The sequence below is a fragment of the Triticum aestivum genome, chromosome 5B (genome assembly GCF_018294505.1).
Source record: "Triticum aestivum cultivar Chinese Spring chromosome 5B, IWGSC CS RefSeq v2.1, whole genome shotgun sequence".
NCBI classification, from domain to species: Eukaryota; Viridiplantae; Streptophyta; class Magnoliopsida; order Poales; family Poaceae; genus Triticum; species Triticum aestivum.
In genome coordinates this window covers 521879727-521904710 of record NC_057807.1, presented here as the reverse complement: position 1 = coordinate 521904710, position 24984 = coordinate 521879727, and positions in this window count along the sequence as shown.

Here is a 24984-nt window from a genome sequence, read left to right as displayed (position 1 = left end):
ACATCAAGTGAAGATGACTCTGAATGTGAATCTAAACCTAGCTACAAAACACTTACTAAAGTTACAACTGAACAACAGAATGCTATGGAACATATTCAAAATTTGTTAGACAAAAGCGATGACCTGTTGGACGCGGAAATGACCCGAACTCAATCCTTAATTGAAGACATTAAAAAATCTTCATGTTAAGTACCAGTAACTTGAAAGTCGTCATGAAACGCTCTCAACTTCTCATGAAAAGCTCTCCTATGATTACCTTCAAAGGAAGCAAGAGCTTGAGAAATTGAGATCGGCTCATGAAGATCTTCAAAAGGAAAATGAGTCACTCCACGCTCAACAGATCAGTTTCGCTCAGGAAGGATTTGAACCACCATGTCTAAAATGTCTTGAGCGTGATAATGATGTCTCTATTGCTGAATGTTCAACTGCTGCTACTGCTGCAATATCTTCAACTACTAATGTGGTAACTAACCCCTCTCCTGAGGATACCACTACTATTGCTGATGAGAATGCCAAGTTGAAGACATTACTTGAAACAGGAATGTACAGAAGTCTCAAAGGGCATCAGATACTATGTGATGTCCTGAAAAAGCAGATTTTGAACCAAAACCCTAGGAAAGAGGGTGTTGGGTTCGAGATAAAGATGAATCTTGATGGTTCTTACTGGATGCCTTAGCAGTACCCCAAAACCACATGGTTGCTACTAAGGGACCTTCAATGGACCCATCTACCTTATCTGGCTTCTCTTGTGCTAACCCAATTATCATTGATGAATCCTTTGATGCAAACTATAAACTGTTCAGGAATCAGAATGGTGAAGTGTTTGCCAGGTACATTGGTACTAACTACAGGAATGGACCGCCTCTAAAGAAGATCTGGGTACCCAAAAGTTGTCTTGAAAGTCTTCCCGTGAATGTCGTAATGACAACACCTGGGAAGAAGACAACTCCTGGAACAAAGGCTTCATATGGTTCAAAGGCTTCGTACAGACAGGGGACTTGATACGTCTCCACCGTATCTATAATTTTTTATTGTTCCATGCTATTATATTACCCCTTTTGGATGTTTATGGGCTTTATTCTACACATTTATATCATTTTTGGGACTAACCTACTAACCGGAGGCCCATCCCATATTGCTGTTTTTTTGTCTATTTCAGTATTTTGAAGAAAAGGAATATCAAGCGGGGTCCAAATGGAATGAAACCTTCGGGAGCGTTATTTTTGGAACAAATCTGATCCGGAGAGCCTGGAGTGCAAGTCAAGAAAGCTCCGAGGGCCCTACGAGATAGGAGGGCGCCCCCCCTTGTAGGGCGCGCCCCCCTGTCTTGTGGGCCCCTCGGGCGTCTACCGACGTACTTCTTCCTCCTATATATATCCACGAACCCTGGAAACATCCAGGAGCACCACGAAACACAATTTCCACCGCCGTAACCTTTTGTATCCACGAGATCCCATCTTGGAGCCTTTGCCGGCACTCCACCGGAGGGGGAATCGACCATGGAGGGCCTCTACATCAACATCCTTGCCCCTCCTATGAGTTGTGAGTAGTTTACCACGGACCTACGGGTCCATAGTTATTAGCTAGATGGCTTCTTCTCTCTTTTTGGATTTCAATACAATGTTCTCCCTCTCTCTTGTGGAGATCTATTCGATGTAATCTCTTTTTGCGGTGTGTTTGTCGAGATCCGATGAATTGTGGGTTTATGATCAGATTTATCTATGGATATTAATTGAATCATCTCTGAATTGTTTTATGTATGATTGAGTTATCTTTGCAAGTCTCTTCGAATTATCAGTTTGGTTTGGCCTACTAGATTGATCTTTCTTGCCATGGGAGAAGTGTTTAGCTTTGGGTTCAATCTTGCGGTGATCTTACCCAGTGACAGAAAGGGTTGCAAGACACGTATTGTATTGTTGCCATCGAGGATAACAAGGTGGGGTTTATATCATATTGCATGTGTTTATCCCTCTACATCATGTCATCTTGCTTAATGCGTTACTCTGTTCTTATGAACTTAATACTCTAGATGCAGGCAGGAGTCAGTCGATGTGTGGAGTAATAGTAGTAGATGCAGGCAGGAGTCGGTCTACTTGTTATGGACGTGATGCCTATATACATGATCATGCCTAGATAACGTCATAATTATTCGCTTTTCTATCAACAATTGCTCGACAGTAATTTGTTCACCCACCGTAGTACTTATGCTCTCGAGAGAAGCCTCTAGTGAAACCTATTGCCCCCGGGTCTATCTCTTATCATATTTGCTTTCAATCTACTTTTATTTGCATCTTTACTTTTCTGCATCTACATCACGAAATACCAAAAATATTATTATCTCTCTATCAGATCTCACTTTCGTAAGTGACCGTGAAGGTATTGACAACCCCTTTATTGCGTTGGTCGCGAGTTCTCAGTTTGTTTGTGTAGGTGCGTGGGACTTTTGAGGAGCCTCCTACTGGATTGATACCTTGGTTCTCAAAACTGAGGGAAATACTTACGCTACACTTTGCTGCATCACCCTCTCCTCTTCGAGGAAAACCAACGCTAGCTCAAGACGTAGCAAGAAGGATTTCTGGCGCCGTTGCCGGGGAGGTCTTTGCTCAAGTCAAGACATACCAAGTACCCATCACAAACTCATCTCCCTCGCATTTACATTATTTGCCTCTCGTTTTTCTCTCCCCCACTTCACCCTTGCCGTTTTATTCGCCCTCTCTTTCCCAATCTCCTACCCTCTTTTTTTACTCGCTTTCTTCCGCCTTGCTTTTTGTTTTCCGCTATGTCTGAAACTGGGGAGATTATCGTCGATATGGACAATAATGACAACATGGAAAATCCTGAGGCTCCGGCCGATGAACCCGCTATCTTGCATAGTAAAAAGTTTCGAATCGGCAGTGGTAACATCATTGGCAACGGTGTTATTCAAGATTTATTTACTTGTGCCGGTGTTTTACCTTCCCTGGGATGTTCTATTCTTCATAGAACTAGTAGTCTTGCGGATGCTATCGCTATGCTTGTAGTTGAACTTGAAAGACAATTTATGCATATGCATCCTTGCATACAAAGAATTTTCCTAGAATTCTCTAATATTGAGCATTCTTCTGTTAAGCGCGCTGTTACTATCTTTTTGGCTCACCAGTTTAGATTTATCATCAGAGAGGCCAAAGAAATCTTTGCACACTATAGGGTGGACGCCGGTCGTCCTCCCATAGAGGCGATCATCTATGATCAAGAGGAATTTAGGCGTTTTCAATCTTCGGACTACGTTGCTTTTAATGAAAACCTTAGAAAAAAGGTTCCTACCAATGTCTTGGTTGATTCAATTAACGAACTTAATAATGATTTTTCCCTTCAAAACAATGAGCTAGGATACTCCCTTGAGTATAGGCTCACAAGATTTTGCCAAAAGAATGCTTTTAGTGATGAAATAGTTGTGCACTATGAAGGGCCAAAGGAGGAACCCGTTCCTCCTGTGATTGATCTTGGGGACATTTGTCCCACTAAATTTAGCCCTTTTGATTACTTTTGCTTGCCTCAAAGAAAACTTGCTGCCGAGCGTAGAGAATATGAGATGAGCCTTCAAGATCTATCTTATTATTATGGCACGTGTTAGATCTATCTTCACTTTTATGCCTAGCTAGGGGCGTTAAACGATAGCGCTAGTTGAGAGGCAACCCAATTTTCTTTATGTTCTTTGTTTTTGTTACTGTTTAGTGTTAAATTTTGTTTCTATTTTCTGTTTAGATGTGTTTTTATCTTTTGTTTAGTGTTTGTGCCAAGTAGAACCTATAGGATAAACTATGATGATAGTTGATTTGATTCTGCTGAAAAACAGAAACTTTGTGCTCACGAAAAAAAATTCAATAAATCACAGAAACGTGATTTTTCATTGATTCTTTTTGCTTCTGATCAATAGACAAATTTTCCAGTACGTCCTAGTTTGGTAAGATTTTTAGAGTTCCAGAAGTTTGCGTTAGTTACAGATTGCTACAGACTGTTCTGTTTTTGACAGATTCTGTTTTTCGTGTGTTGTTTGCTTATTTCAATGCATCTATGGCTAATAAAATAGTTTATAAACCATAAAGAAGTTGGAATACAGTAGGTTTAACACCAAAATAAAAAAAGAATGAGTTTAATTCAGTAAATTATGTGGTGGTTTTGTTTTCTTTCACTAACGGAGCTTATAAGATTTCCTGTTGAGTTTTGTGTTGTGAAGTTTTCAAGTTCTGGGTAAAGCCTTTATGGACTATGGAATAAAGGGTGGCAAGAGCCTAAGCTTGGGCATGCTTATGGCACCCCCAAGATATTGAAGAATAGCCAAAAGCCTAAGCTTGGGGATGCCCCGGGAAGGCATCCCCTCTTTCGTCTTCGTTCATTGGTAACTTTACTTGGAGCTATATTTTTATTCGCCACATGATATGTGTTTTGCTTGGAGCGTCGTGTATTATATTGGTATTTGCTTGTTAGTTTACCACAATCATCCTTGCTGTAACACACCTTTTGGGAGAATCCTATTTGATTAGAATTTGCTAGAATACTCTATGTGCTTCACTTATATCTTTTGAGCTTGATAGTTTTTGCTCTAGTGCTTCACTTATATCTTTTAGAGCATGGTGGTGGATTAATTTTATAGAAATTGCTAGTCTCTCATGCTTCACTTATATCATTTTGAGAGTCTCTTAGAACAGCATGGTATTTGCTATGGTTTTAATTTGGTCCTAGAATGATGAGCATCCAAGTTGGGTATAATAAAAACTATCATAGAAAGTGAATTGGATGCTATGATCAATTTGATGCTTGATAATTGTTTTGAGATATGGAGGTAGTGATATTAAAGTCATGCTAGTTGGGTAATTATGGATTTAAAGAATGCTTGTGTTGAAGTTTGTGATTCCCGTAGCATGCACGTATGGTGAACCGCTTTGTGGTGAAGTTGGAGCACAATTTTATTTATTGAATGTCTTCCTTATAAGTGGCAGTCGGGGACGAACGATGGTATTTTCCTACCAATCTATCCCCCTAGGAGCATGCTCGTAGTGCATTGGTTTTTGATGACTTCTAAATTTTTACAACAAGTATATGAGTTCTTTTGACTAATGTTGAGTCCATGGATTATACGCATCCTTTCACCCCTCCATTATTGCTAGCCTCTCTTGTATCGTGCAACTTTCGCCGGTACCATACACCCACCATATACCTTCCTCAAAACAGCCACCATACCTACCTATTATGGCATTTCCATAGCCATTCCGAGATATATTGCCATGCAACTTTCCACCATTCCGTTCATATGACACACATTACTTTTGTCATATTGCTCTTTGCATGATCATGTAGTTGACATCGTATTTGTGGCAAGGCCACCTTCATAATCTTCATACATGTCGCTCTTGATTCATTGCATATCCCGGTACACCGCCGGAGGCATTCACATAGAGTCATATCTTGTTCTAGCTTTGAGTTGTAAATCCATAAAAGTGTGATGTTCTTCATTATTAAAGCATTGTCCTAGTGAGGAAAGGATGATGAAGACTATGATTCCCCCACAAGTCGGGATGAGACTTTGGACTTTACAAAAAGAAAAAAAGAAAAAAAAGGAAAAAAGAGAAAGGCCAAAAAGAGAAAAAAATGAGAGAAAAAGAGAGAAGGGACAATGCTACTATCTCTTTTTCCACACTTGTGCTTCAAAATAGCACCATGATCTTCATGACAGAGAGTCTCATATGTTGTCACTTTCATATACTAGTGAGAATTCTTCATTACAGAACTTGGCTTGTATATTCCAATGATGGGCTTCCTCAAAAGTACCCTAGGTCTTCGTGAGCAAGCGAGTTGGATGCACACCCACTTAGTTTCTTTTGTTGAGCTTTCATATATTTATAGCTCTAGTGCATCCGTTGCATGGCAATCCCTACTCACTCACATTGATATCTATTAATGGGCATCTCCATAGCCCGTTGATACGCCTAGTTGATGTGAGACTATCTTCTTCTTTTTGTCTTCTCCACAACCACCATTCTATTCCACATATAGTGCTATGTCCATGGATCACGCTCATGTATTGCATGAAAGTTGAAAGAGTTTGAGATTATTAAAGTATGAAACAATTGCTTGGCTCGTCATCGGGGTTGTGCATGATTAAATACTTTGTGTGATGAATATAGAGCAAATGCCATACTATATGATTTTGTAGGGATAACTTTCTTTAGCTATGATATTTTAAGAAGACATGATTACCTTGATTAGTATGCTTGAAGTATTACTATTTCGTATGTCAATATGAACTTTTATTTTGTATTATTTGGATCTGAACATTCATGCCACAATGAAATAAAATTACATTATGAATTATGCTAGGTAGCATTCCACATCAAAAATTCTCTTTTTATCATTTACCTACTCGAGGACGAGCAGGAATTAAGCTTGGGGATGCTTGATACGTCTCCAACGTATCTATAATTTTTTATTGTTCCATGCTATTATATTACCCCTTTTGGATGTTTATGGGCTTTATTCTACACATTTATGTCATTTTTGGGACTAACCTACTAACCGGAGGCCCAGCCCATATTGCTGTTTTTTTGTCTATTTCAGTATTTCGAAGAAAAGGAATATCAAACGGAGTCCAAACGGAATGAAACCTTCAGGAGCGTTATTTTTGGAACAAATCTGATCCGGAGAGCCTGGAGTGCAAGTCAAGAAAGCTCCAAGGGCCCCACGAGATAGGAGGGCGCCCCCCTGTAGGGCGCGCCCCCTGTGTCGTGGGCCCCTCGGGCGTCCACCGACGTACTTCTTCCTCCTATATATATCCACGGACCCCGAAAACATCCAGGAGCACCACGAAACACAATTTCCACCGCCGTAACCTTTTGTATCCGCGAGATCCCATCTTGGAGCCCTCGATTGTGCGGTTGGTTGTGAGTTCTCAGTTTGTTTGTGTAGGTGCGTGGGACTTTTGAGGAGCCTCCTACTGGATTGATACCTTGGTTCTCAAAACTGAGGGAAATACTTACGCTACACTTTGCTGCATCACCCTCTCCTCTTCGGGGAAAACCAACGCTAGCTCAAGATGTAGCAGGACTCACCTGAGTCACCCTAACGCCAATGCTTTGCAAGGAAACCACACTCAGTCTTTTGAATATGAGTGTGTTTCATCAAACCACTATGTTCATAAGACCAAGAAATTTTATGCTTATTCTTATGAGTATTATTCACCTTATGTAAGGCTATTTGCTAGGGCTCCAAAGCCGAAGTTCTCAGATGCTGCACTTAGACTCATTGCTTCTAATCCACCCCCGAAGATGTGGGTGCTTAAGAAAACTTAACTCTCTTTTGTAGGGAAAGGTCTCGAGCCGGAAATCAAAGGCGGTTGGTGCTTATGTTGGGGACCTTAAACATCTTGTGGGATGCGAGATAAAATGTCCAAATGGTCTTATTATGTATTTCGCCCCAGGATTCCTTGACAATCATCCTATCTATCCTAACCAAGATCTGAACTTTCATGTTCCACTAGTTCGTCAAATGTTTCTCCTTCACAACTCTCTTGGTGAAGCCTATCCCCCAAATTGTACTATAGGATATGACACCAAAGGCTTCAGAATGGATTATGGATAGTGATTGCACCAACCATATGACTGGTGATCGAAGTCTTTTGATGGATTCAACTATACACTCGTCTGACAAAAGTCACATCATATTTGCTAACACTGGTAAAAGAAAGGTATTGGGTCTGGGTAGAGTTGCAATCTCAAAGGATCAGCACATGGATAAAGTGATGCTTGTTGAATCCCTTGGTTTCAACTTAATGTCTGTCTCAATGCTTTGTGATTTGAACATGATTGTGATTTTTGGAAAATATCGTTGCCTTGTGCTTATGGAATCTGACAAGTCTCTAGTCTTTGAAGGGTATCAAAAAGATGATCTGTACATGGTAGATTTCTCAGCAGGACCGTAGTTGGCAGTATGTCTTCTAGCAAAAGCTTTAGAGTGATGGCTCTGGCATCGAAGGCTAGGACATGCTGGCATGAGGAACTTGTACACTCTCACAAAGAAAAAGCATGTTGTGGGGATCGAGGGCGTCAAGTTCAAGAAGGACCATCTGTGTGGTGCTCGTGAAGCTGGGAAGATGACTAGGGCCAAGCATCCCTCGAATACAATCATGACGACATCACAACCCTTCGAGCTTCTTCATATGGACTTATTCGGCCCTACTCATTACTCTACTCTTACTACCACAGCTTGTCTCTATGGTTTTGTCATTTTTGATGATTACTCAAGATATACATGGGTGCATATAATCCTCTACAAGACTGAAGTGCAGGATGCCTTCAAACGGTTCGCCAATCATGCCATGACGAACTATGGCATCAAAATCAAGCACATCAGAAGTGACAATGGCATAGAATTCAAGAACACCGGCCTCGACATTATATTGATACACTGGGCATCACTCATGAGTTTTCAGCTCCTTACACACCTCAGCAGAATGGCATCGTGCAGCGCAAGAACAGAACCCTCATTGAGATGGCTCGGACGATGCTTGATGAGTACAAGACTCCAAGGAAGTTTTGGCCTGAAGCTATTGACACTGCATGCCATGTCATCAATCATGTTTATCTTCACAAGCTTCTAAAGGAGACATCATATGAGCTGCTAACTGGTAAGAAGCCAAACGTCAGTTACTTCAGAGTATTTGGTGCTAGGTGTTGGATCAAGGATCCACATAACACTTCAAAATTTTCACCAAAAGCACATGAAGGTTTCATGCTTGGATACGAAAAGGATTCACACTCCTACAGAGTCTTCAACCTCTTTCACTATACAGTGGTTGAAACTATGGATGTGCGGTTCGATGAGACTAACAGCTCGCAAAGAGAGCACCTGCCAAATGTGTTAGATGAAGTCCCTCCTAGTGAATCTATCAAGCTCATGGGAACTGGAGAAATCATACCCTCAGAAGCTCAGACTGAAGACGAACTCATCATGGCACCAAGTCAACCTGAAGACAATACTCAGCCTGAAGTCAATGCTGAAACTGAAGACAATGATCCGCAATAGCAAAATCTTCGTCTAGTTCATCCCCTTGTTGCAAATGAAGTACATATTGAGAAGATAATTGATAGCATCAATGCACCTAGTCCACTCACTCGTTCAAGAGCAACACAACTAGCAAATTTTTGTGGGTACTTTGCATTTGTCTCTATATCTGAACCCAAGAAAGTTGTTGAAGCCTTTATGGAACCTGAATGGATTCAAGCTATGCAATAAGAGCTTCATCAGTTCGAGCTGAACAATGTGTGGGAACTGGTTAAGCGTCCTGATCCTCGCAAGCACAATATCATTGGCACCAAATGGATCTATCACAACAAACAAGATGAGCATGGTCAAGTGGTCAGGAACAAGGCTCGTCTAGTTGCTCAAGGCTACACTCAAGTAGAAGGAATTGACTTCGATGAAACATTTGCTCACATGGCAAGGCTTGAAGCCATTCGCATACTGCTAGCCTATGCCAACCATCACAACATTCTTCTATACCAAATGGATGTGAAGAGTGCCTTTCTCAATGGCAAGATTGAAGAAGTGTATGTTGCACAACCACCTGGGTTTGAAGATCCAAAACATCCTGATATGGTGTACAAGCTCAACAAGGCACTATATGGCCTCAAACAAGCTCCTCGCACTTGGTATGGCACACTCAAAGACTTCCTGAAGAGCAAAGGCTTCAAACCGGGTTCTATAGATCTGACACTCTTCACGAAGACATATGATGGTGAACTATTTGTGTGTCAAATCTATGTGGATGCATTATCTTCAGCTGCACTGACAAAAGATACAGTGATGAGTTTGGGCACATGATGCAACAGCAATATCAGATGTCCATGATGGGTGAGCTGAAATATTTCCTTGGTCTTCAAATCCGTCAGCAGAACAATGACATCTTCATATCACAAGAGAAATACCTCAAAGATTTCCTGAAGAAGTTTGAAATGCAAGATTGCAAAGGATACACGACGCCAATGCCAACCAAAAGCCATCTTGGTCCTGACGATAATGGCAAACAATTCGATCAAAAGGTATACCGCTCCATGATTGGTTCCTTACTTTACTTATGTGCATCTAGGCCAGATATAATGCTTAGTGTTCACATGTGTGCCCGATTTCAAGCGGCACCAAAGGAGTTGCATCACCTTGCGGTGAAGCGAATACTTCGATATTTGGCTTACACCCCAACGATAGGATTATGGTATCCAAAGGGCTCCACAATTGATCTGATTGGATATTCTGATGCTGATTATGCTGGTGACAAGGTTGATCGCAAGTCCACTTTAGGAACATGTCACTTTCTCGGATGATCTCTTGTCTGTTGGTCTTCAAGGAAGCAGAACTGTGTATCACTCTCCACTGCTGAATCTGAATATATTGTTGCTGGATCATGTTGTGCTCAGCTTCTATGGATGAAGCAAACTCTCAAGGACTATGGCATCAACATGAAGAATGTACCACTCTTCTGCGACAATGAAAGCACCATCAAGCTTTCCAAGAATCAAGTTCAGCACTCGAAGACAAAGCACATTCAGATCCGTCATCACTTTCTCAGAGATCATGTCAACAAAGAAGATATTGATATCATTCACGTCAACACTGAAGAGCAATTGGCAGATATCTTCACTAAGCCCTTGGATGAGAAAAGGTTTTGCAAGTTGCGGTGTGAGCTAAATATCTTAGAATCCTCAAATGTCCTATAATTGGACACACATCCTAACGCTTATGCATGTTGACGACTTAGATGTGCAACACACGAAGTAACGTATATCTTCAATCAATGAAGACTTAGCCTCTGAGTGTGAATACATCAATGTGGAATTTGACTTCGGAGCGCCACAATAATTGTGCGCCATGTCTGGGTCTAATACTTCCTATACGTTGGGTAACACCACCACCAAATTATTATTGAAGTGTTTCTCTTGGCGTTATGATTGCATAGTCTTCGCATTTGTTTTATCTTCAACATTGATTTATCTTCACGTTTATCTTCGCAACGTTGAGTTGGTCTTCATATATATATAAATATATATATATATATTTATTTATTTATTTGTGTTTTGTCCTCTACAACATTCACTTATAACTATGTCTTCATTCTTAAATCTTTATTGATCTAAGTGAATGTGATCGGACCCTAACCTATTCCGTGCTTCTACCTCAACTCTAGCTGTCCAAATCATATGCATTCTATTGAAAACTGTCAATTGTCTTCTCTAAGTCATTGTCAGCAGGGGACAAACTGACAAACATTTAAATCTGTTTTAATGTTGTATCCTTATTGCCTGAAAACCGGAGAAGCCGGAATGACCACCCGGCAATCCAGGCATGCGTGGGAACATGGAACAACTATCAATGTGTTGCATGCATGCCACGTGTCTCTCAGATGTGAACTGCCAGGGGCACCTGCGTAATTACGTTGTGTCGCCCTCCTCCTTCTTATAAATACTTACATGTGCGGTCAACATTTGTTCTTCCACCTCGCCACCTCGCACAAACCCTAGCGCCTCCGCTAGCTCGCGTCGACGCCGGAGACGAAGCGCTTAGCTGCCATGACTTCTTCGAGGCCATCCTCACGCCGGTCGAGGACCTCGTCCTCTCCACCACCACCGTAGGTGTCTTCCGCCGCCAAGTTAGGGCGCGGGGAGATTGAACTACTCGGACTCCTCTCCAACCTCGTCTAGCAGTTCGTCCGTGGTAATTAAGTTTTATTTTTACTGCCTTTTTTATCCGTTAAATCCATCCACTTTAACCAAAAGTGGTTTCTTCACTTCCAAATCTGGATTTATTCTCTTCTGCATCTCATATCATGCCAAGTATATTCACTTATGCTTCATAACTAGTTAGATTCCTCACTTGTACTTATTCATGGATTTGTACAAATCTGGAACCGGCTCTCTCCAAATAATTGAATGTCTTCGCACTATGAGGTCAATGTCTTCTAAACTGATTTATCTTCAAAATCTTCTGAGAATGCATATGACGTCTTCCCCTTCCCACGCATCTCTAATGCTGTCACAGGTATATGTCCGTGGGAGAATCCCTTGGTTCTCATAGTCTGCATTCATTTGCAGAATACTTATAGCACCACATTGAATCACCTGAAGCCAGCTCTTGTCTGACCAGCAGACGAAAGCCATTCACAGTATTGCAGCCAATCAGTCTGAATATCATGGCTTCGGAGAAGTCTGCATGCAAGGGTGGCAGGCAACGCTGTGGCAACACTGCACTAGATTTGCCTCCTGATCTATATGAACAGTACAAGTCAGATCCTGGGGAGAGTTACAACTAGCGCAAAAATCAGATACAGTGGATCCTAAGATATTGGGCTGAGAAATGGTTCAAGTACAGGTTTGTGACGCCTGAATATTCTGAAAAGAACGCCATTAAGCGCCCGTGGGGTGACAGTCTGTACCGCGGCTTGGTACCGAAGACAAAGGTTGAAGCTATTGAACGGGAGTTTTATCCCTGTATGGTCATAGGACCGCAGCCTGAAAATGCCGACCCATCTTCTCTACTATGGTGTCGTGAAGATAATCTCTTCAAGCGCAATTATCAGTTTGCAAAAGATTCGGCTGTTAAGAATCAAATAGAGTTTGGCATCAACTTCAACCCTGGTTCCTCCTCTCCAAGATCTGATGGGACACATGAAGCTAATGAAAACAGGATTGGCGCCTTCGCCAATTTTGATGGGCTTATGTCTCACATAGGTGCTTAGAGAGCACATGTGGAGCAATCTACCGGAGAAGCTGATTCTGATGAAGCTCCCCCACCTCCGAAGGAGAAAAAGAAGAAGACAAAAGCCGCCAAGCCATCTTCTTGACCAAAAGCTTCAACAAGGAAGACTCTGAAGACTACACCGCCTGAATCCAGTGTGCAGTCTGAAGACTTATCTCGCGTGTCCAAGAGGACTAAGAAGCCATTGCCCAAGAAGGCCACTAGGCAACCCCTGACTCCGTTTGTTGGTCTGCGCAACAAAGATGAAGCCATTGATCTGTCAAGTGATGAAGATCTTGGTGATGATGCTCTGGAGATGCTCATCAAGAGCAAGCAATTGAGGCAAAAAAATTCAACGATTTGCCCCTCTTTGATGTTGATATTCTGAATAACTTCATCAATGAGTGGTTCGACGACCAGAGAATAAGTATTGATGATCTTCGGCTTCCTGTGGACATCAGCGTCACATTCCATGGACCCATTGCAGGCGAGTTGGCCTTGGCTCAGAAGATTGTAGAGATCAAGAACAAAATCGATTATGAGAAGGCTCACTGCAAGAAGAACATGGCCAAGCTCAGCGTGGCAGATGTTCAAATCTTCAAGAAGATGATGCATGAACTCAAGGAGGAATTCCACAAGAAGCGCAATGAAGCTAAAGGCTCACGAGAGCACATGAAATACCTTGCTGAGAAATTTTCAAGCACACAATGAAGCTGAAAAGCACAAAGCTCTTGGGTGCCCTGGCATCGATCCCAGGATGGCTGCCAAACCAAAGAAGCCTGGTGTGACCCAAACTGCACCCAGGCAGGAAGAACCTCGCATTGTCTTCCCTGCCAGCATGACAAGCTCAAAGCGTAAGGTCCCCTCAGCAGCTTCAGAACCGAAGAAAACAAGGGCAGCTGAAGCTGAAGCCAAGAAGCGCAAACATAAGGACGCATCTAATAATGCTCCTTCCAAGAAGAAGCTGAAGACTAAAGAAACTAAGTCTTCAAAGAAAGAGCGTGTTGCCGCCTCTCAGCCTCTCATTGTTGAACCTATCTTTGTCGCTCCACCAGCTGCCACCAATAAAGCTCGTCGTGTTGTGATCCACCAGCCTGCTTCCACAGAGGCTCATGTAGAAGAACAAGTTCCAGCTGTTGACCCCAACACAATTGAACACATTGGTCATGAAGACAATGTTGTTGATGATGAAGTCCTTCCTCAACTCGAGCACCACTTGGTATCATCGCCTGCTCCAACAAGCAGGGAATACATCAGCATTGGTCATCCATTGACGCCAATCGCTCAAGATGATTCATGGGTTGATCGCCCTCAAGAAGAAACCCCAGTTCATGATGAAACACCTCGTACTCCACCAGCACCAGTTACCAATCAAATGCTGAATGACGACAACTACATGGAGACCACACCATCACCAAAGGCGTCGCCCGTGTTCCAACGGCTTTGCAAAGATCTCAGGCCATCGGTCTCCATGTCAACCATCCGAGAAGAAGATTCACAACAGTCCAGCTTAGTGGCACGTCAAGTGTTCCCTTAAGAGAATCCTTCTGTGATGGTTCCTGAGTCTGAAGCCAAAGCTATTGAAGACAATCCGGGTGCATCAGCCGATGAAGAAGAAAGAAGAGAAGAGAGAGTTGCCACACCCCCTGCCCCAGATCAAGTCATTCTTGAGGAGAATGTGATTGAGCAAGACCCTCCAGTCATTGACCAAATGGAGGTTGAGAACAATGAGGCTGCCACAAACACTGCTGAAGCCACTGACCCTGTCTTGGCTGAAGATCATGTGGAGCCTGAAGCTAATGTTGTGCCTGAAGTGAATGAGAACCCTAAAGCTTCTGTGACACTGGTCCCCACTAACGGTGATATTCCTTCCCCTGGGCCTCACACAATGGAAACGGCTTACAATCGTGAGGGGGAGTTGATCACAGTTCGCTGGCCAATCATGGTTCCTCCCACTGCCCCCGGACCATAATATGATTATCATGTGGAGCAGCGACCACAAGTTCAGAAGCCTGAGCCAAGGATGCCAAGGCTTCCTGGTGCTGCTACATCTCCAGGGTCATTCAGTGTAAACAGCTTCAGGGCACACAATACATTCTTTGACAGTGCCAAGAACCCATACTCGAAGCCAAAGATCTCTTCAGATTGCTTCTGGAGCCATCAATAGCGCAGCTATTACTCATGTATCCTCTACAATCAAGACCGAATCTTCCCTCACATGTGTCTTGATTGTGAAGCTATTGTTGGGCTCCCCTGTCTTGAAGAGGCTCTGGACTGTTTTTGGGATGCTGGTCTTCTAGAATTCGTCACTGCCAAAGAGCACTAGAATGAAGAGCTTCTGCTGCAGTTCTATGCTACTCTTCACATTCATGGCTACAACCAGGATCCGAAGACTTGGATCCTCAAGTGGATGACAGGTGATGTGCACCATGAAGCTAAAGCTCAAGACATCATCGAGCTTACCTCCCTCCACACTCCAAGTGAACTGTATGAGACTGGTTGTCAACTTCACAGAGAAGAACTGCATAGTATATTTCAGCGGCCTGAACCCAATATGAGTCAGATGGTTAGCCTGATGAAGCCATTGCCTCAAGATGCAGAATAACCCAAGGAAATCTTTGTCAAAGACCTCGAGTACTTTCCCCGCACAGTCTATCAAATACTGAGGCGTACTCCATGGCCAATCAAGGGACATTCTTATGAAGCCAAACTTGAAGGAGCCATGAAGACTTTGGTCTTCTACATTGTCAATGGCATCAGATTCAACTCCCAGGATTTCTTCATCAGACAACTTGCTGCATCTGGTATTGATCTATTTGGTTTGAAGTTCTATGCTCCATGGGTAATGCGCCTAATCAAACTCCATTCTTCTGTCAATTATCAGCCCTCAGCATGCAACCATCTTGTCTTTCTGCCTGAGGTTGACTTGTCAGTTGAAGCCATCTACCCCGAGCCTGCCAAGGAGCCTCTATGTCGTCAACCTATTGATCATCACAGCTTCTCACAACCTATAGAAGGAGTTCATGTTCCCAATGTTGCAACTACTGCTTATCCTCTAGCTGGCAATGTGCGCATGCCTCATCATGCAAATACTGAAGCTACTGCCAGTACGATTGGCCAAATGCCTCAGAAGCGTTCTCGTGTACTCAATGACCGCGAACTGCTTGTGGCCCTACATCAGAAGCAGGATAAGCACCACGACTGGCTGAAGCGTCAGATGCAGAGTCTCTTGGTGGATGTCAATCGCATTCGCAACTTGGCCACCAAGAACTCATTTGTTGCCCATGAGAATGCACGGTGGTCCTGGAAAAGCCTCACTCTGTTGTGCTTTGAAGACGATCTGCGAGCAGATGGCTTCACCGAGAGCTTCAAGTTTGATTCTAGGCCTCCATCAAATGCAAGTTGGCGCCGCACTCCCTCACTTGAAGACTCTAAGTATTCATCTTCGGTTGCAACTGTTGTTGCGAATGTTGTCGATGAAGAAGACGATGCCACTTCACCAACCCTGGCTACACTACATCTCGACTCTGCACGACCAAACTCCAACGCCGACCCTACTCCTTCTGAAAATGAGTAGATGCTCTATGTATTCAAACCTTTTTGGTCATTACTGACAAAAGGGGGAGAAGCATATGAGTTGATAGTCTTCAAGCGGGTCCTTATGGGTGGTTGCATTATTTTGCCAAGTTTTACAACTCTCGTCTTTTGATACATTTGGTTCTTCGAGTTGTAACACTTAAACTCGATGGTCGTCTGCTACTTTTTCTGCTACTCTATGTTGCGATGATAAATTCCGCATGAAGTCATTCTGCACACGTCCATTTTCCATTATGCATATCAGTATCTTCATTATCTTTCTACATGCATAATGTATTGTCTTCACACTTTGAGGATGGCCTCCACAAAGCAAAACCTGCCATGTGCATTTGCATTCAAAAGCAAATCGTTTATATGCACATCTTCAGGGGGAGCCCCGTCATATGTATGAAGACAATACTCACAACACTAAACTTTCACATACTTTTATCCCCGTTGAAAACTTCAACCAGTTTGTCGTCAATCAACAAAAAGGGGGAGATTATAAGTGCATCTAGTGCCACCCCTAGTTGGTTTTGGAGTATTAACGACAAACCTGGTTGAGGGACTAATGTGTTTGTGAGAATTGCAGGATAACACAAGTAGTAGTCCCATATTGATTCGGACCCCTAAAAATGTGTGAAGGCATTGAAGACAATGGTGGTCTATGAAGATATTCACATTGAAGACTATGACAAGAGAAGACATCACATGAAGACTATGGAATGCGAAGACATAGTTGTTTTGTAGTTTCCTTTTCTTCCTTGTTCAGTCATAGGAACCACCATACTGTTAAGTGGGGTTCAAGTGAACAAAGTCAGAGTGACTGAAGTGATGATCAACCAAATCCTATGTCTTCGAGCAAAGACAATGAGAGAAAATCCTATCCAGAGCTGGATGAGTCAGCTTTACTTGTAGCCCAAGTCAAGCTACCGCATGTGTTTGAAATCTGACCGTTGGACACGTGTTAGTTCCTTAGTGACACAGGGTCATTTTGGACAAATCAGGTCGGGTTGCCTCCTGGCTATAAATAGCCAACCCCCTACACCATAAGTTGGTGGCTGCTCAGATTTAGTGCATGGCTTTTGTCGTTTGAGAGAAACCCACCTCTGTAGCATTTGAGAGAGTAATCCTTGCGAGGACAAAGCCCAAAACACCCAGAGCCAAAGAGTGTTAGGCATCACTGAAGTCGTTCTGTCCGCGTGATCTGAAGACTTATTACACTTGAGGACTGTGAATCCTCCAGCCGGTTAGGCGTCACATTATGAGCATCCACGAGTCATTGTGGATTGCCGGTGAACAAAGTCTATGAAGGTTTGGAAGTCTCCCGTGAAGACTTACCAGAGTGATTGGGCGAGGACTAAGTGTTCTTAGCTTAAGGGGAATAAGGTGAAGACGCGGTCTTCTGAGTTGAATCTCAGCCTCCCTAACCAAACGTACAGTTGTCGCAGCAACTAGAACTGGTCCAACAAATCCCTTGTCCTCTCCAAGCAACTGGTTCTATCCTTCCTCTCTCTCTTTACTTATAGTTTGTCTTCGTGAAGTCTTTGCCCTCTTTCCTGATCTGATTGACTTCACTGTGTGAAGACTGTGTATTGTTTGGCTTCATACTATCTTCAATCCTGATCCATACTACCTAGATGCTGATAGTCTTCGTGCTTTCACTACATTGCTTACTTGACTATGGCCTGTCTAGTGTAGTCTACCTTCTGCTGCATATCAATAGGTTCATTTCTATCGTTTGTCTTCAAAGAACTCATGTTTTGAAGACTTTCATAAAAATCGCCTATTCACCCCCCTTCTAGTCGAATACTAGCACTTCCAATATTCATCAAGCGTAGTGCGAGCCATCTCAACAAGAGTCTTGTTCTTGCGCTCCACGACGCCATTCTGCTGAGGAGTGTATGGGGCAAATAACTCATGAGTAATACCAAGTTCATCAAGATAGTCATCAAGACCAGTGTTCTTGAACTCGGTCCCATTGTCACTCCTGATATGCTTGATCTTCATACCGAAATTCGTTGAGGCCCTTGAGGAAAATAGTTTGAAGACTTCCTGTACTTCAGTTTTCACTACAAAAAAATACACTTCCGTGATGATATGTGTTTGTCACAGTAGGTCGCGTTTTTTGTCATGCATGTACATCCATGACAAATTTATGACAGAATCAAGATAGTCGTACATGTGTTGTCGTAGAAGTGTTACATGACATTACCAAAATTATCATCACGGAAGTGTCCACTTCCATGACGACAAATCGCGCGTCACAGAAGTGCTTTAGTCAAGGGTGACCGACACGTGGCATCCACCGTAACGGAACGTCGTTAAGCTATCGGGTCGGGTTTTGGATCCGATAACCCGTTAACAGACCCGACCAGTGGGGATTTTCCACGTGTAAAATCATCATTGGCTGGCGGAAACACGTGTCGGCTCATCATTGGGACAGATGGCATCCACTCATTGGACAGAAGGCGCCTATGATACTTCGACACGTGGCACGGCCCAACAAAGGCCCATTCCTGTGAAAAGGCCGACCCGTTTGACTTGGTCAAAAGGTGGCGGGCCGGCCCATTGAAAGCCTGTTAACGGCATGTTCGCATATAGCCTATTTTCAGCCCGCTAACCCAAGGCCCTTTACACCCTATCCGAATTGGCCCAATAGCGTCAACTGGGCCATCCAATATGATTCCAGCCCATTTTCACTTCTGGCCCATGTATGGCCCATGACGTCTTTCAGCCTATATGAGGCCCTTTGTAACTCTTGGCCTATTAATGGCCCGTGGTGAAACCGGCCCGTAATGAACAGTGTATCACTTTACACCCATTAATGGCCCGTTGTGAAACTGGCCTGTAATAAATAGTGTATCACCTTATACCCATTAACGGCCCGTTATTCCGTTGGGCCATTTCAAGCCCATTTATCTTTCAGCCTTCTCAGAGCCCATTTATTCTTGGGCTCATTTCCAGCATTCGTTTACTTACGGCCCGTTACTGTCGTTTTCTGCTTGTGGGCCAAATTCAGCCCGTGGTTATAGTCGGCCCGTTTGTGGTCCGTTAATACGTTGGGCCGTTTTCATAGCATCATCAAATTCGGCCTATTAATGATGGCCCGTTATGGTCGGCCCATGAACGGACGATTCCAACTCTTGCCCGTTTACGGCCATAATGCGGTCTGTTTGGCCCATGTTTTGCCAATCGATCATACAACCCGCATAAGGCCCATTGATGATACGGCTCGCAGAAGGCCCATTTTTTCTATGGCCCGTAGAAGGCCCGTTGTTTCTATGGCCCGTAGAAGGCCCACTGTTTCTACGGCCCGTAGGAGGCCCAGTGTCAGTACAGTACATATTAGCCCATGGTTATTGTGGCCTAGTATTAAAAAATAGGTTATTGCAGCCACTAGCAAACCGCGAAAAAAGAACCGCAATGACTACAAGCAAACAAATAAACAAGACAAGGAAATATATAAGCAAGCAACTAATGCTAGGCTATCACGGCTATTACACATATTACATCCACTGGGATCAAAGTTCGCCACCAGTGCAAATATAGGGAACAAAGCAGCATATCATATACACTGGTTGTCAAAGTTGGCGACCAGCGCAAATAAACGCCGCAGCAAAACAAATCCAGAACTGAAACCACTTCAGAAGATCTCAAGAAACAATATCCTGGGTACCCAAAATGCTGGCAAGATGCTTAGCAAGCTTATTAACTTTCTCTTGTTTGGCGCTTAAATCCTCCAGCGCTTGTTGTTGCACCAGGAAATATGCATCTGAATTCTGCAGGGACTTCCTCAGTCCTTCGGCTTCCTCTCGCAGCACATCTGATCGATGTCTTTCAACTTGAAGTTGAGACTCAAGAAGACGAACTGATTCAGGCAGCGAGTTCGAAGAGCTTGTGCCAGCAGTAGTGGCCAATAACTCGAACACTACATCAAGACATGACTTTTGGGTTCCCTCACTGTCGTCAAGATACTCCCTCCGTTCCTAAATATAAGGTGTATTATTTTTTCAAAAAGTCAAACTTCTCTAACTTTGACCAAGTTTGTAGACTAAAATATCAATGTCTAGAATACCAAATCATTATCACTAGATTCACCATGAAATATATTTCTATATTTTAAATATTCAATATTGTAAACCTTTACATATTTTGCTATAAAGTTGGTCAAACATAGACAATGGTTGACTTTTTGAAAAACTAATACACCTTACATTAAGGAACGGAGGGAGTAGTTTTTATCGGCTTTCTTGGAGACCAACAGGGATGTCTCACTATCTTGAACCTTATCTGCATTACTTCCTTTACCATTGGATAACGCGGTACTATTCTCCAATATTTTGTCCGCATTCTAAAAGAGAAACAAGCAGACACATCACATGTTTACCATGTTGTATATGAAACTCATTTTGGTAAATGAGTTCAGTAGTAAAGTGGACAAGATAACAGCAAGAAACAAACATATATCTATGTACCATGGTCACTTTATGGTCTATATCATTCTAGTTTTTGTTGCCAAATCAAGATAGAGACATAGTTCAAATAATATTTGTTCAAGACAAAGCAGAATAGACAGAATATAAGTGTGGGAAACTATAGAGCAATAACAACACTTGTAATGTGCATGACATGAGAACATAACTGTTTATTCAATTGAAACTGAAATCAACATAGAGCAGGTTACAACAGCAAACCAGTTAAAGAAATAGGTTTAAAACATACATGTTGCACCATTGGAGTTTCAATTCCATCCTTCAAATTTGAAAATAGTTGGTATGAGTAAATACAGTAATGCAAGGGCAAAGGAGTATGAACCATAGCTACAGAACCTGACCTGAGAACAAATCTTCTTCTCCTTTAAGCGTTGAGTTGGGATTCGGAGTGGTGGTCCTCGTGCTTTGGGCACTGCAGTTCCCTTACTAACTGCTCGTGTTTGGGTGCTCTGTGGTGGAGACGGTGATGTGTCAACTGGAACTGGGTTACTATCTGTCGGGGTTGGGGTTAGAAGGGGTGTAGCTGGTTCTCTGTCCAACTGGGTAGGGGTACAATCTGTGAGAGTCTGGGTTATGTGTGGTGGATCTGGTCCTTGGGCAAGTACAACCGTGGTTCTATCTACATCAACTGGTAGCACTATCTTTTCTGAAGACCGTGTTGTTACTCCCTTAGATACTGCCATCACCCTCTCCAATTAAAATGGCTGATAAACAAGAAAAGTAATTGAAAGTATAGACATTGTATGATAGATAGGTGCAATGGATAGTGGGGAATAAAAGAGGGCATGAAATAATTCATATTTATGTTGTCTAACCAAACAGGATAGCCTGACACAATTTCACATATGTGATGGCTAACTAAACAGGATAGCATGACACAAATTCACATTATGATGGCTAACTAAGAAAGATGGAAAGACATAGTTCAAAATATGAGACTATGTAAACAGCATGACATGATATAACTATATAATGTGTTTATTAAATAGGTTGGCATGCCATAATTCACATACATTCACGGATAGAATGCCATAATTCAAAATATGATGACTGTAAACACTAAACAGGATGAGATGATATAACTATATGGTGTCTTTATTAAATGGGTTGCCATGCCATAATTCAGATAGATGATGTGTATGTACTATGTAAACATGATGGCATGATATAATTCAAATATATGATTTATATAGTAAGCAAGTAAGTAGATGGCAATCCATATATGATGTAAAAACTAAGCAATGCAAGACAACATGCATGACATGGGTAATATAACCCTACCAAGTTTGAGCATGGACCTCAAGGGGGAGATAGGACTGGTCATCAGTCTCTGAATCCTCCTCTGAGGAGCTCTCTGTAACCAGCAAGATGTCTGCTTTAGCAGGTAGCATTGTCTGCTCTGAGTACCTTGTTTTCACTCCAGATACTTCCATCACCGCTTCAAATGGCTGATGCACAGGAAGAGTAGTTGAATATACAAACGTTGTCGACAAATGGAACACGTAATACAAAAAAATGATAGCATGATATAATTCACATACATGATGATTGGCTAAACAGCATCGCATTGCATAATTCACATATATAATGCCTTTGCAACAAGATAGCATTGTATAATTCACATATATAATGTCTTGCAACAAGATGGCAATGCATAATTCACATATATGGTAATTAGACACTGAATAGGTGGCATTCACACAAAGCATGTCTAAACTAATCAAATGACATAGCAATCCGAGACACCATACGCACGATATGAGCAACATAACCCTGCCAAGTTAGAGCATACACCTCGGGGGGGAATAGGACTGGTCATCTGTCTCTGAATCCTCCTCTGAGGAGCTATCCATAACCAGCGAGATATGCGCTTTGTCAGATAGCATAGTCTGCTCTGAAGACCTTATTTTCACTCCAGAATTTGCCATCACCGTGTCAAATGGCTGATGCACACGAAGAGGAGTTGAATGTACTAACATTGTTGACAAATGTAATATGTAACGAAAAAAAGGATGGCCTGATATAATTTACATATAAGATGACTGGCTAAGTAGAATGGCATTGCAAAATTCACATATATGGTGCCTGGCTAAACAAGATGGAGTTGCATAATTCACATAAATGATGAATAAACTAAACAGATGGCATTCGCACAAAGGATGTCTAAACTAAGCAGATGACATATTTGATGTATAAAGTAAGCAATGCAAGACACCGTATGCATGATATAACCAACATCAGCATGCAAGTTAGAGCGAAGACCTCAGGGGGTAAATAGGAATTGTCTTCTCCTTCTGAATCCCCCTCAGAACAGATATCTTCCTCTCGATTACAATCCGAAATGCATGGAGGGGGCTGCCTTTGCACCTACCATGGAGCGACGTCTGCATGAAATTTTATTGCTACGCAAGGCTCGTCTCTTTTGCTCTACATGTTCAGTTCCATTGTTTACAATAATTGTCATGCATAGGAATAAAACATAGTGAGATTATGTAAGGAGTGCATGCAGAAATCCAGAGTGATGGTAGCAACCTATGGATAGACCCAAAACCAATAATAGCAGGCAGATAATGGCTTCAGTTAAAAAATACAGATAATGGCTTCTTTACTGTTTGTTTCCCACCCAACATGAAACTCATAGTAGACATCGGAGATTAACCAGGTAGTAGATAGATACTATTGATTCTGGCCCCGATATGTACCCCACAACCATTTAAAAACTCAAGTTTGACCATTAGTTTGGAGCTGACGCAGAGTCTAATCGGTGAACAGGACGATAAAGTAGCATGTAATATTAAGCGATGCATAACGTAAGCAGGCACGAAAGAGTGCGACCTCTCTTGCAGACCCGTGTAGTCCTCGAGGTCATCTGCTCGGTTGATGATGGTAATGCAGTTTTCATGGCTGCCGGCGGCGGGGAAGAAGATCTGAGGCGGCGAAAGACAGTCTGGAGGCCGGATCCCTGCTGTACTAGACCCTTCTGTCATTGGAGCAGCTGAGCTGGGGTGGACGACGGCACAGCGGGAGCGGGACAAACCACGCAAGGTTTTCTTTGACAACTATCTGTAAGAGAAGTAATTCTGTAAGGGCTCGTTTGAGTTGGATGATTCCAACAATGCAGGGATAGGAAATAGACAATAATAGGATAGGAATGCACGTGCAAAACAGAGAATTTAAAAACACATGATTTCTGCCAATCTGGGTGTTTGATTCACAACAATTGGAAGATCACAGGATGCAAAGAAGCATGGTGAAATTAAGTCAAACCACAAGAAAATGTACGGTTATAATGCTATTACGCAACTATATCTTAGTCTTGTGCTTCATGAATAGGAATTTGAAAAGGAGGACAAGTGAAAATTAAAATTCCTATGTTTTTTCTTTCAAGGAGACACTAAAGGAACAAATCTGTGTGCTCGGTGGACAATATATATAACATGTAGAGTAAAAAAGAGATGCAACAAGTGTACAACCTCTTTGGCGAAGCCATGTCGATCTCAGCGTGATTGGATTATCCGGTGAGGATGCTCCGGCTGACTTTGCTGTCGGAGGAGGCGAAGAAGATCTTAGGCGTCTGGAGATGGAGCCCGAGGTACTGCTCCGCTGTGATGGAGGGTTTCGTCGTTGGAGCAGCTCCGGTGAGTTGTACGACGACGGGGCTGAAGCAGGACAAGAGAGACAACGAACAACGTTAACCTGAGTGGAATTCTAATAGCATCTCCAATACATGATGTAAAATACATAACCACAAAGTGCTAGATGTAAAATACATCAGCCGCTCATCTCTGAACTTAACTGTCGAAACTGAATTTAACTGTCGAAACTGAACTTAACTATCGATACTGAACTTAGCTGTCGAAACTGAACTTAACTATCAAAACTGAATTTTGCTGTCGAAACTGAATTTTGCTGTCGAAACTGAACGCACTAGCAAGGTGAGGCTACACGTCGGTCGACTGACTTTTTCATCTCTGGTTAGTCGATTTTGCAGCCGTTGGATACAAAATCAAGGGCCTGCGGTTCATCTTCAACCTCCACCCCCCTGAGCCGCCAGCCACCATCGGCCAAACAGCAGCCGCCTGCGGCCGGTGGTGCGCCGCCCCGCCCGCCCCGAAAACACTCCCCACCGTCAGTCCACCGCCGCCCCGGCCAT